Source organism: Salvelinus namaycush, unplaced genomic scaffold (assembly GCF_016432855.1).
Source record: "Salvelinus namaycush isolate Seneca unplaced genomic scaffold, SaNama_1.0 Scaffold705, whole genome shotgun sequence".
Classification (NCBI taxonomy): domain Eukaryota; kingdom Metazoa; phylum Chordata; class Actinopteri; order Salmoniformes; family Salmonidae; genus Salvelinus; species Salvelinus namaycush.
In genome coordinates this window covers 81804-95171 of record NW_024061426.1, presented here as the reverse complement: position 1 = coordinate 95171, position 13368 = coordinate 81804, and the positions used below count along the sequence as shown (strand labels likewise).

The 13368-nt window shown below is 47.7% G+C and overlaps 1 long non-coding RNA gene across 1 annotated transcript; it reads right to left on the bottom strand.

Moving 5' to 3' along the window:
• Positions 1-4756: 4756 nt before the first annotated feature.
• Positions 4757-13084, bottom strand: LOC120042524. Its single transcript, XR_005476121.1, has 3 exons — positions 13036-13084; positions 4952-5046; positions 4757-4835 (listed from the first exon to the last, which is right to left on the bottom strand). It is a non-coding gene; the product is annotated as an uncharacterized LOC120042524 (long non-coding RNA).
• Between the last annotated feature and the right edge of the window lie 284 nt (positions 13085-13368).

Below are 13368 nucleotides of genomic sequence, written 5' to 3'. Positions count from 1 at the left end.
GCATCACTCTACACCCCCACACATCTAGCAGTTAGCTGCTGGAGCATCACTCTACACCCCCACACATCTAGTGTTTAGCTGCTGGAGCATCACTCTACACCCCCACACATCTAGCAGTTAGCTGCTGGAGCATCACTCTACACCCCCACACATCTAGCAGTTAGCTGCTGGAGCATCACTCTACACCCCCACACATCTAGCGGTTAGCTGCTGGAGCATCACTCTACACCCCCACACATCTAGCAGTTAGCTGCTGGAGCATCACTCTACACCTCCACACATCTAGCAGTTAGCTGCTGGAGCATCACTCTACACCCCCACACATCTAGCTGTTAGCTGCTGGAGCATCACTCTACACCCCCACACATCTAGCTGTTAGCTGCTGGAGCATCACTCTACACCCCCACACATCTAGCTGTTAGCTGCTGGAGCATCACTCTACACCCCCACACATCTAGCAGTTAGCTGCTGGAGCATCACTCTACACCCCCACACATCTAGCAGTTAGCTGCTGGAGCATCACTCTACACCCCCACACATCTAGCAGTTAGCTGCTGGAGCATCACTCTACACCCCCACACATCTAGCAGTTAGCTGCTGGAGCATCACTCTACACCCCCACACATCTAGCAGTTAGCTGCTGGAGCATCACTCTACACCCCCACACATCTAGCAGTTAGCTGCTCCAGCATCACTCTACACCCCCACACATCTAGCAGTTAGCTGCTGGAGCATCACTCTACACCCCCACACATCTAGCAGTTAGCTGCTGGAGCATCACTCTACACCCCCACACATCTAGCAGTTAGCTGCTGGAGCATCACTCTACACCCCCACACATCTAGCAGTTAGCTGCTGGAGCATCACTCTACACCCCCACACATCTAGTGTTTAGCTGCTGGAGCATCACTCTACACCCCCACACATCTAGCAGTTAGCTGCTGGAGCATCACTCTACACCCCCACACATCTAGCTGTTAGCTGCTGGAGCATCACTCTACACCCCCACACATCTAGCAGTTAGCTGCTGGAGCATCACTCTACACCCCCACACATCTAGCAGTTAGCTGCTGGAGCATCACTCTACACCCCCACACATCTAGCAGTTAGCTGCTGGAGCATCACTCTACACCCCCACACATCTAGTGTTTAGCTGCTGGAGCATCACTCTACACCCCCACACATCTAGCAGTTAGCTGCTGGAGCATCACTCTACACCCCCACACATCTAGCAGTTAGCTGCTGGAGCATCACTCTACACCCCCACACATCTAGCAGTTAGCTGCTGGAGCATCACTCTACACCCCCACACATCTAGTGTTTAGCTGCTGGAGCATCACTCTACACCCCCACACATCTAGCAGTTAGCTGCTGGAGCATCACTCTACACCCCCACACATCTAGCAGTTAGCTGCTCCAGCATCACTCTACACCCCCACACATCTAGCAGTTAGCTGCTGGAGCATCACTCTACACCCCCACACATCTAGCAGTTAGCTGCTGGAGCATCACTCTACACCTCCACACATCTAGCAGTTAGCTGCTGGAGCATCACTCTACACCCCCACACATCTAGCTGTTAGCTGCTGGAGCATCACTCTACACCCCCACACATCTAGCTGTTAGCTGCTGGAGCATCACTCTACACCCCCACACATCTAGCTGTTAGCTGCTGGAGCATCACTCTACACCCCCACACATCTAGCAGTTAGCTGCTGGAGCATCACTCTACACCCCCACACATCTAGCAGTTAGCTGCTGGAGCATCACTCTACACCCCCACACATCTAGTGTTTAGCTGCTGGAGCATCACTCTACACCCCCACACATCTAGCAGTTAGCTGCTGGAGCATCACTCTACACCCCCACACATCTAGCAGTTAGCTGCTGGAGCATCACTCTACACCCCCACACATCTAGCAGTTAGCTGCTGGAGCATCACTCTACACCCCCACACATCTAGCAGTTAGCTGCTGGAGCATCACTCTACACCCCCACACATCTAGCAGTTAGCTGCTGGAGCATCACTCTACACCCCCACACATCTAGCAGTTAGCTGCTGGAGCATCACTCTACACCCCCACACATCTAGCAGTTAGCTGCTGGAGCATCACTCTACACCCCCACACATCTAGCAGTTAGCTGCTGGAGCATCACTCTACACCCCCACACATCTAGCAGTTAGCTGCTGGAGCATCACTCTACACCCCCACACATCTAGCAGTTAGCTGCTGGAGCATCACTCTACACCCCCACACATCTAGTGTTTAGCTGCTGGAGCATCACTCTACACCCCCACACATCTAGCAGTTAGCTGCTGGAGCATCACTCTACACCCCCACACATCTAGCAGTTAGCTGCTGGAGCATCACTCTACACCCCCACACATCTAGCAGTTAGCTGCTGGAGCATCACTCTACACCCCCACACATCTAGCTGTTAGCTGCTGGAGCATCACTCTACACCCCCACACATCTAGCTGTTAGCTGCTGGAGCATCACTCTACACCCCCACACATCTAGCAGTTAGCTGCTCCAGCATCACTCTACACCCCCACACATTGGTGGGGTTGGGGGTGGGTTGTGTCTCATGTCACCTGTATCTTGATGGGCCAGGTGAAGTTGCTGACATAGACGAAGAAGGTGATGTTTGGGGTGTTGCGGAAGTCAAAGTTCTCGTTGGAGAAACTGTCTTTAAACTCCTTGATGTTGCTCCTGGAGACAATGGGGATCTCCTCGCCTGTCTGAGTACCTGCTTTGGGTGGAGGGGGGGGGGGGGGAGAGAGAAAGAAAACGTTTTTCCAGTGGACATATCATCAACACATCACACCAAGGTTGAGAGAAAGACAGTTTGAAGCTTTTTCTTGAGTGGGCAGCTTGATGAGAGCCAGTCAATATTTAGGTCCCCCAGAAAATATACCTCTCTGTTGATATCACATACATGATCAAGCATTTCACACATGTTATCCAGATACTGACTGTTAGCACTTGGTGGTCTGTAGCAGCTTCCCACCAGAATGGGTTTTAGGTGAGGCAGATAAATACTACTCCATACTACTTCAACAGTACTTATAGGAATGTGGTTCTGAATATAGACCGTAACCCCACCCCTGTTAGCATTTCTGTCTTTTCTGTAGATGTTTTAACCATGTATTGTTACCACTATTTATGTATTTAACCCTTATTTTACCAGGTAAGTTGACTGAGAAGACATTCTCATTGACCTGGGGAATAGTTAAAGGGGAGAGGAGGGGATGAATGAGCCAATTGTAAGCTGGGGATGATTAGGTGACTGTGATGGTATAAGGGCCAGATTAGGAATTTAGTCAGGACACCGGGTTTAACACCCCTACTATTACAATAAGTACCATGGGATCTATAGTGACCACAGAGAGTCAGGACAACTGTTAACATCCCATCCTAAATAAATTGGACACTTTTTGGAATCTTTCAGAGTTAGAATCAGTTCTGTTACCTGTGAAGGTGTATGAAAATGTGTTACCTGTGAAGATGTATTTAGGAGTGTTACCTGTGAAAGGGTATTTAGGTGTGTTACCTGTGAAGGTGTTTTAAGGTGTGTTACCTGTGAAAGGGTATGAAAGTGTGTTACCTGTGAAAGGGTATTTAGGTGTGTTACCTGTGAAGGTGTATTAAGGTGTGTTACCTGTGAAGGTGTTTTAAGGTGTGTTACCTGTGGAGCTGTATTAAAGTGTGTTACTTGTGAAGGTGTATTTAGGTGTGTTACTTGTGAAGGTGTATTTAGGTGTGTTACCTGTGAAGGTGTGTTAATGTGTTACCTGTGAAGGTGTATTTAGGTGTGTTACCTGTGAAGGTGTATTTAGGTGTGTTACCTGTGAAGGCATATTTAGGTGTGTTACCTGTGAAGGTGTATTTAGGTGTGTTACCTGTGAAGGTGTTTTTAGGTGTGTTACCTGTGAAGGTGTATTAAGGTGTGTTACCTGTGAAGGTGTTTTACCTGTGGAGCTGTATTAAAGTGTGTTACTTGTGAAGGTGTATTTAGGTGTGTTAATTGTGAAGGTGTATTTAGGTGTGTTACCTGTGAAGGTGTGTTAATGTGTTACCTGTGAAGGTGTATTTAGGTGTGTTACCTGTGAAGGTGTATTTAGGTGTGTTACCTGTGAAGGCGTATTTAGGTGTGTTACCTGTGAAGGTGTGTGTAGGTGTGTTACCTGTGAAGGCGTATTTAGGTGTGTTACCTGTGAAGGTGTGTGTAGGTGTGTTACCTGTGAAGGTGTATTTAGGTGTGTTACCTGTGAAGGTGTATTTAAGTCTGTTACCTGTGACGGTGTATTTAGGTGTTACCTGTGAATGTGTATTTAGGTGTGTTACCTGTGAAGGTGTATTTTAGGTGTGTTACCTGTGAAGGTGTATTTAGGTGTGTTACCTGTGAAGGTGTGTGTAGGTGTGTTACCTGTGAAGGCGTATTTAGGTATGTTACATGTGAAGGTGTGTGTAGGTGTGTTACCTGTGAAGGTGTATTTAGGTGTGTTACCTGTGAAGGTGTATTTAGGTGTGTTACCTGTGAAGGTGTATTTAGGTGTGTTACCTGTGAAGGTGTATTTAAGTCTGTTACCTGTGAAAGTGTATTTTAGGTGTGTTACCTCTGAAGGCGTATTTAGGTGTGTTACCTGTGAAGGTGTATTTAGGTATGTTACCTGTGAAGGTGTATTTAGGTGTGTTACCTGTGAAGGTGTGTGTAGGTGTGTTACCTGTGAAGGTGTGTGTAGGTGTGTTACCTGTGAAGCTGGCGGCCCAGGTGATGTTGAGGTTGAAGTTCTTGGAGGCGTTAATGAAAACAACCAGATCACGATTCTGCTGCGGAGGAGAGAGGGATGAGGAGATAAATGATCTGACCTTAACCCTAAACCCTACTTCCATGGGCATGGCCTGACCCCTGACCCCTGACCCCAGCAGTATGGGTGTGGTCCTACCTCCTCGGGTGTGGCTACAAAGTTGATGGAGGTGTAGTAGCGGTCGTCCTCCTGAGACAGACTGAAGGTGAACTGGTAGTCTATCAGCAGGGTGTCTGGCAGGGAGATAAACACAGCTACATGTTAGAGATAAACACAGCTACATGTTAGAGATAAACACAGCTACATGTTAGAGCAGAAACACAGCTACATGTTAGAGATAAACACAGCTACATGTTAGAGATAAACACAGCTACATGTTAGAGATAAACACAGCTACATGTTAGAGATAAACACAGCTACATGTTAGAACAGAAACACAGCTACATGTTAGAACAGAAACACAGCTACATGTTAGAGATAAACACAGCTACATGTTAGAGATAAACACAGCTACATGTTAGAGATAAACACAGCTACATGTTAGAGATAAACACCGCTACATGTTAGAGATAAACACCGCTACATGTTAGAGATAAACACAGCTACATGTTAGAGATAAACACAGCTACATGTTAGAGATAAACACAGCTACATGTTAGAACAGAAACACAACTACATGTTAGAACAGAAACACAGCCTCATGTTAGAGATGAACACAGCTACATGTTAGAGATAAACACAGCTACATGTTAGAGATAAACACAGCTACATGTTAGAGATAAACACAGCTACATGTTAGAGATAAACACAGCTACATGTTAGAACAGAAACACAGCTACATGTTAGAACAGAAACACAGCTACATGTTAGAACAGAAACACAGCTACATGTTAGAGATAAACACAGCTACATGTTAGAGATAAACACAGCTACATGTTAGAGATAAACACAGCTACATGTTAGAGATAAACACCGCTACATGTTAGAGATAAACACCGCTACATGTTAGAGATAAACACAGCTACATGTTAGAGATAAACACAGCTACATGTTAGAACAGAAACACAGCTACATGTTAGAGATAAACACAGCTACATGTTAGAACAGAAACACAGCTACATGTTAGAACAGAAACACAGCCTCATGTTAGAGATAAACACAGCTACATGTTAGAGATAAACACAGCTACATGTTAGAGATAAACACAGCTACATGTTAGAGATAAACACAGCTACATGTTAGAGATAAACACAGCTACATGTTAGAGATAAACACAGCTACATGTTAGAGATAAACACAGCTACATGTTAGAGATAAACACAGCTACATGTTAGAGATAAACACAGCTACATGTTAGAGATAAACACCGCTACATGTTAGAGATAAACACAGCTACATGTTAGAGATAAACACAGCTACATGTTAGAGATAAACACAGCTACATGTTAGAGATAAACACAGCTACATGTTAGAACAGAAACACAGCTACATGTTAGAGCAGCGGTCCACTCTCCTCTTCATAGTATTTTCAGTTATGTAGCAGATGCTCGTATCCAGAGCGACTTACAGGAGCCACTAGGGTTAAATGCCTTGCTCAAGGACACATCAAAATATTTTTCACCTTGTTGGCTCGGGATTGGAACCAGTGACCTTTGAGTTACTGGTCCAACGCGCTAATCGTTACTGGTCCAACGCGCTAATCGTTACTGGCCCAACGCGCTAATCGTTACTGGCCCAACGCGCTAATCGTTACTGGCCCAACGCGCTAATCGTTACTGGCCCAACGCGCTAATCGTTACTGGCCCAACGCGCTAATCGTTACTGGCCCAACGCGCTAATCGTTACTGGCCCAACGCGCTAATCGTTACTGGCCCAACGCGCTAATCGTTACTGGCCCAACGCGCTAATCGTTACTGGCCCAACGCGCTAATCGTTACTGGCCCAACGCGCTAATCGTTACTGGCCCAACGCGCTAATCGTTACTGGCCCAACGCGCTAATCGTTACTGGCCCAACGCGCTAATCGTTACTGGCCCAACGCGCTAATCGTTACTGGCCCAACGCGCTAATCGTTACTGGCCCAACGCGCTAATCGTTACTGGCCCAACGCGCTAATCGTTACTGGCCCAACGCGCTAATCGTTACTGGCCCAACGCGCTAATCGTTACTGGCCCAACGCGCTAATCGTTACTGGCCCAACGCGCTAATCGTTACTGGCCCAACGCGCTAATCGTTACTGGCCCAACGCGCTAATCGTTACTGGCCCAACGCGCTAATCGTTACTGGCCCAACGCGCTAATCGTTACTGGCCCAACGCGCTAATCGTTACTGGCCCAACGCGCTAATCGTTACTGGCCCAACGCGCTAATCGTTACTGGCCCAACGCGCTAATCGTTACTGGCCCAACGCGCTAATCGTTACTGGCCCAACGCGCTAATCGTTACTGGCCCAACGCGCTAATCGTTACTGGCCCAACGCGCTAATCGTTACTGGCCCAACGCGCTAATCGTTACTGGCCCAACGCGCTAATCGTTACTGGCCCAACGCGCTAATCGTTACTGGCCCAACGCGCTAATCGTTACTGGCCCAACGCGCTAATCGTTACTGGCCCAACGCGCTAATCTTTACTGGCCCAACGCGCTAATCGTTACTGGCCCAACGCGCTAATCGTTACTGGTCCAACGCGCTAATCGTTACTGGCCCAACGCGCTAATCGTTACTGGCCCAACGCGCTAATCGTTACTGGCCCAACGCGCTAATCGTTACTGGCCCAACGCGCTAATCGTTACTGGCCCAACGCGCTAATCGTTACTGGTCCAACGCGCTAATCGTTACTGGTCCAACGCGCTAATCGTTACTGGTCCAACGCGCTAATCGTTACTGGCCCAACGCGCTAATCGTTACTGGCCCAACGCGCTAATCGTTACTGGCCCAACGCGCTAATCGTTACTGGTCCAACGCGCTAATCGTTACTGGCCCAACGCGCTAATCGTTACTGGCCCAACGCGCTAATCGTTACTGGCCCAACGCGCTAATCGTTACTGGCCCAACGCGCTAATCGTTACTGGTCCAACGCGCTAATCGTTACTGGTCCAACGCGCTAATCGTTACTGGCCCAACGCGCTAATCGTTACTGGCCCAACGCGCTAATCGTTACTGGCCCAACGCGCTAATCGTTACTGGCCCAACGCGCTAATCGTTACTGGCCCAACGCGCTAATCGTTACTGGTCCAACGCGCTAATCGTTACTGGCCCAACGCGCTAATCGTTACTGGCCCAACGCGCTAATCGTTACTGGCCCAACGCGCTAATCGTTACTGGCCCAACGCGCTAATCGTTACTGGCCCAACGCGCTAATCGTTACTGGCCCAACGCGCTAATCGTTACTGGTCCAACGCGCTAATCGTTACTGGCCCAACGCGCTAATCGTTACTGGCCCAACGCGCTAATCGTTACTGGCCCAACGCGCTAATCGTTACTGGTCCAACGCGCTAATCGCTACTGGCCCAACGCGCTAATCGTTATTGGCCCAACGCGCTAATCGCTACTGGCCCAACGCGCTAATCGTTACTGGCCCAACGCGCTAATCGTTACTGGCCCAACGCGCTAATCGTTACTGGCCCAACGCGCTAATCGTTACTGGTCCAACGCGCTAATCGTTACTGGTCCAACGCGCTAATCGTTACTGGTCCAACGCGCTAATCGTTACTGGTCCAACGCCCTAATCGTTACTGGTCCAACGCGCTAATCGCTACTGGCCCAACGCGCTAATCGTTACTGGTCCAACGCCCTAATCGTTACTGGTCCAACGCGCTAATCGCTACTGGCCCAACGCGCTACAGCATGTCCCTTTCAACATCAACTTACTGAAGGTACGTGGTTGTGGAGGATTGCTGTTAAAGGGTAACTCCGCCACTATTCAAACTCATATTCATTATCTACAGCACCAAACCAGTCTACACACACTACATGGCCAACAGTATGTGGACACCTGCGGCCTAAAATTTCATTCCAAAATCATGGTCTTTAATATGGAGCTGGTCCCCCCCTTTGCTGCTATAACAGCCTCCACTCTTCTGGGAAGGCTTTCCACTAGATGTTGGAACATTGCTGCTGTAACAGCCTCCACTCTTCTGGGAAGGCTTTCCACTAGATGTTGGAACATTGCTGCTGTAATAGCCTCCACTCTTCTGGGAAGGCTTTCCACTAGATGTTGGAACATTGCTGCTATAACAGCCTCCACTCTTCTGGGAAGGCTTTCCACTAGATGTTGGAACATTGCTGCTATAACAGCCTCCACTCTTCTGGGAAGGCTTTCCACTAGATGTTGGAACATTGCTGCTATAACAGCCTCCACTCTTCTGGGAAGGCTTTCCACTAGATGTTGGAACATTGCTGCTATAACAGCCTCCACTCTTCTGGGAAGGCTTTCCACTAGATGTTGGAACATTGCTGCTATAACAGCCTCCACTCTTCTGGGAAGGCTTTCCACTAGATGTTGGAACATTGCTGCTATAACAGCCTCCACTCTTCTGGGAAGGCTTTCCACTAGATGTTGAAACATTGCTGCGAGGACTTGCTACCATTCAGCCACAAGAGCATTAGTGAGGTCGGGCACTGATGTTGGGCGATTAGGCCTGGCTCGCAGTCGGCGTTCCAATTCATCCCAAAGGTGTTCGATGGGGTTGAGGTCAGGGCTCTGTGCAGGCCAGTCAAGTTTTTCCACACCGATCTCTGAAAACCTCGCTTTGTGCACTGGGGCATTGTCATGCTGAAACAGGAAAGAGCCTTCCCCAAACTGTTGGAAGCACAGAATCGTCTAGAATGTCATTCATCACTCCAGAGAACGCGTTTCCACTGCTCCAGAGTCCAATGGCGGCGAGCTTTACACCGCTCCAGCCGACGCTTGGCATTGCGCATGGTGATCTTAGGCTTGTGTGCGGCTGCTCGGCCACGGAAACCCACTTCGTGAAGCTCCCGACGAACAGTTCTTGTGCTGATGTTGCTTGGAACTCGGTAATGAGTGTTGTAACCGAGGACAGACAATTTTTATGCGTTATGCCCTTCAGCACTCCCGTTCTGTGAGCTTGTGTGGCCTACCACTTCGGGGCTGAGCCGTTGTTGCTCCTAGATGATTCCCACCTCACAATAACAGCTCTAGCAGGGCAGAAATTTTACGAACTGACTTGTTGGAAAGGTGGCATCCTATGATGGTGCCACGTTGAAAGTCACTGAGCTCCTCAGTAAGGCCATTCTACTGCAAATGCTTGTCTATGGAGATTGCATGGCTATGTGCCCGATGTTATACACCAATCGGCAACGGGTGTGGCTGAAATAGCCGAATCCACTAATTTGTAGTTTTGTAGGATAAAATATCAACGTTTTATCCGCCGAATTTCAAACACTATGAGATTCGTGGTGACGTGAGCTGGATGAAAATACCCTTCCTCTGACGAGAAACTAGTTGCAGGTTTTGAAAAGTCACTTCCTGACTTTTAATCTGACCCTGTGATGTCATAGAGAAGCATTGTTTAAGACCTTCACATCTTGTAACTACAGATCATAGAAACGTGCTGTTTTCACATACAGTATATATATATATATATATATATATATATATATATATATATATATATATATATATATATATATATATATAAATATATATAATATATTACAACATACAGTGCCTTCGGAAAGTATTCTGACCACTTGACCTTGTCCAGATTTTGTTACGTTACAGCCTTATTCTAAAATGGATGAAATAAATAAATAATCCTCAGCCATCTACACACAATACCCCATAATGACAGAGCAAAAACATGTTTTTTATAAAATATAAAAAACAGAAATACCTTATTTACATAAGTATTCAGACCCTTTGCTATGAGACTCAAAATTGAGGTCAGGTGCATCCTGTTTCTTCAACTTGATTGGAGTCCACCTGTGGTAAATTCAAGTGACTGGACATGATTTGGAAAGGCACACACCTGTCTATATAAGGTCCCACAGTTGACAGTGCATGTCAGAGTAAAAACCAAGCCATGAGGTCGAAGGAATTGTCCTTAGAGCTCCGAGACAGGATTGTGTCGAGGAACAGATCTGGGGAAAAGGTACCAAAACATTTCTGCAGCATTGAAGGTCCCCAAGAACACAGTGGCCTCCATCATTCTTAAATGGAAGAAGTTTGGAACCATTAAGACCCTCCCCAGAGCTGGCCGTCCGGCTAAACTGAGCAATCGGGGAAGAAGAGCCTTGGTCAGGGAGGTGACCAAGAACCCGATGGTCACTCTGACAGAGCTCTAGAGTTCCTCTGAGGAGATGGGAGAACCTTCAAGAAGGACAACCATCTCGGCAGCACTCCACCAATCAGGCCTTATGGTAGAGTGGCCAGACTGAAGCCACTCCTCAGTAAAAGGCACATGACAACCCACTTGGAGTTTGCCAAAAGGTACCTAAAGGACTCACAGACCATGAGAAACAAGATTCTCTGGTCTGATGAAAGCAAGATTGAACTCTTTGGCCTGAATGCCAAGCGTCACATCTGGAGGAAACCTGGCACCATCCCTATAGTGAAGCATGGTGGTGGCAGCATCATGCTGTGGGGATGTTTTTCAGCGGCAGGGACTGGGAGACTAGTCAGGCTTGAGGCAAAGATGAACCAAGCAAAGTACAGAGAGATCCTTGATGAAAACCTGCTCCAGAGTGCTCAGGACCTCAGACTGGGGTAAAGGTTCACCTTCCAACAAGACAACGGCCCTAAGCACACAGCCAAAACAATGCAGGAGTGGCTTCGGGACAAGTCTCTGAATGTCCTTGAGTGGCCCAGCCAGAGCCCGGACTTGAACCCGATCGAACATCTCTGGAGAGACCTGAAAATAGCTGTGCAGCAACGCTCCCCATCCAACCTGACAGAGCTTGAGAGGATCTGCAGAGAAAAATGGTAGACACCAAATACAGGTGTGCCAAGCTTGTAGTGTCATACCGAAGAAGGCTCGAGGCTGTAATTGCTGCCAAAGGTGCTTTAACAAAGTACTGAGTAAAGGGTCTGAATACTTATGTAAATTTGATATCAGGTTTAATTGTTGTAGAAATTAGCAAAAATGTATGAGAATTTTTATATACTTTTTTAAATACATTTTAGAATAACCTAACAGAAAAAGAACTCCACCTCTCCCATCCTCCGCGCGATGTTCTACTCTGAAGGACTCAGCCTCCGCGCGATGTTCTACTCTGAAGGACTCAGCCTCAGCGTGATGTTCTACTCTGAAGGACTCGGCGCGATGTTCTACTCTGAAGGACTCGGCGCGATGTTCTACTCTGAAGGACTCGGCGCGATGTTCTACTCTGAAGGACTCGGCGCGATGTTCTACTCTGAAGGACTCAGCGTGATGTTCTACTCTGAAGGACTCAGCGCGATGTTCTACTCTGAAGGACTCAGCGCGATGTTCTACTCTGAAGGACTCGGCGCGATGTTCTACTCTGAAGGACTCGGCGCGATGTTCTACTCTGAAGGACTCGGCGCGATGTTCTACTCTGAAGGACTCAGCGCGATGTTCTACTCTGAAGGACTCAGCGCGATGTTCTACTCTGAAGGACTCAGCGCGATGTTCTACTCTGAAGGACTCGGCGCGATGTTCTACTCTGAAGGACTCGGCGCGATGTTCTACTCTGAAGGACTCAGCCTCAGCGCGATGTTCTACTCTGAAGGACTCGGCCTCAGCGTGATGTTCTACTCTGAAGGACTCAGCGCGATGTTCTACTCTGAAGGACTCAGCGTGATGTTCTACTCTGAAGGACTCGGCGCGATGTTCTACTCTGAAGGACTCGGCGCGATGTTCTACTCTGAAGGACTCAGCGTGATGTTCTACTCTGAAGGACTCGGCGTGATGTTCTACTCTGAAGGACTCGGCGTGATGTTCTACTCTGAAGGACTCAGCGTGATGTTCTACTCTGAAGGACTCAGCGTGATGTTCTACTCTGAAGGACTCGGCGTGATGTTCTACTCTGAAGGACTCAGCGTGATGTTCTACTCTGAAGGACTCAGCGTGATGTTCTACTCTGAAGGACTCAGCGCGATGTTCTACTCTGAAGGACTCAGCGCGATGTTCTACTCTGAAGGACTCAGCGCGATGTTCTACTCTGAAGGACTCAGCGCGATGTTCTACTCTGAAGGACTCAGCGTGATGTTCTACTCTGAAGGTAGACTAGAGTTCCACTTACAGTAACACGTTCCTTTCAGAGGGTTTCCTTGGTAACGGTTCTCCACTTCGCACCTGAGGGAAAGAGGATGAAAGAGGAGAGGGATTTAAATTTTGAAACAACAACGTGAAGGGTAAATCGATAACTTAAATGAATCCTTCTGTGACTTAACTGACTATGAAACCATGCAGTCGATGACTACACAGCGGAGTAGGAACACAATGACAGAAAAGAGTGAGAGAAATAAAAGGAAAGACATAGAATGAGAAGAATAAGTAGGACGACATGTACTGAGTTAGTTAGTTATACAGGTGATAGTGGTCTGAACTGTACTGAGTTAGTTATACAGGTGAT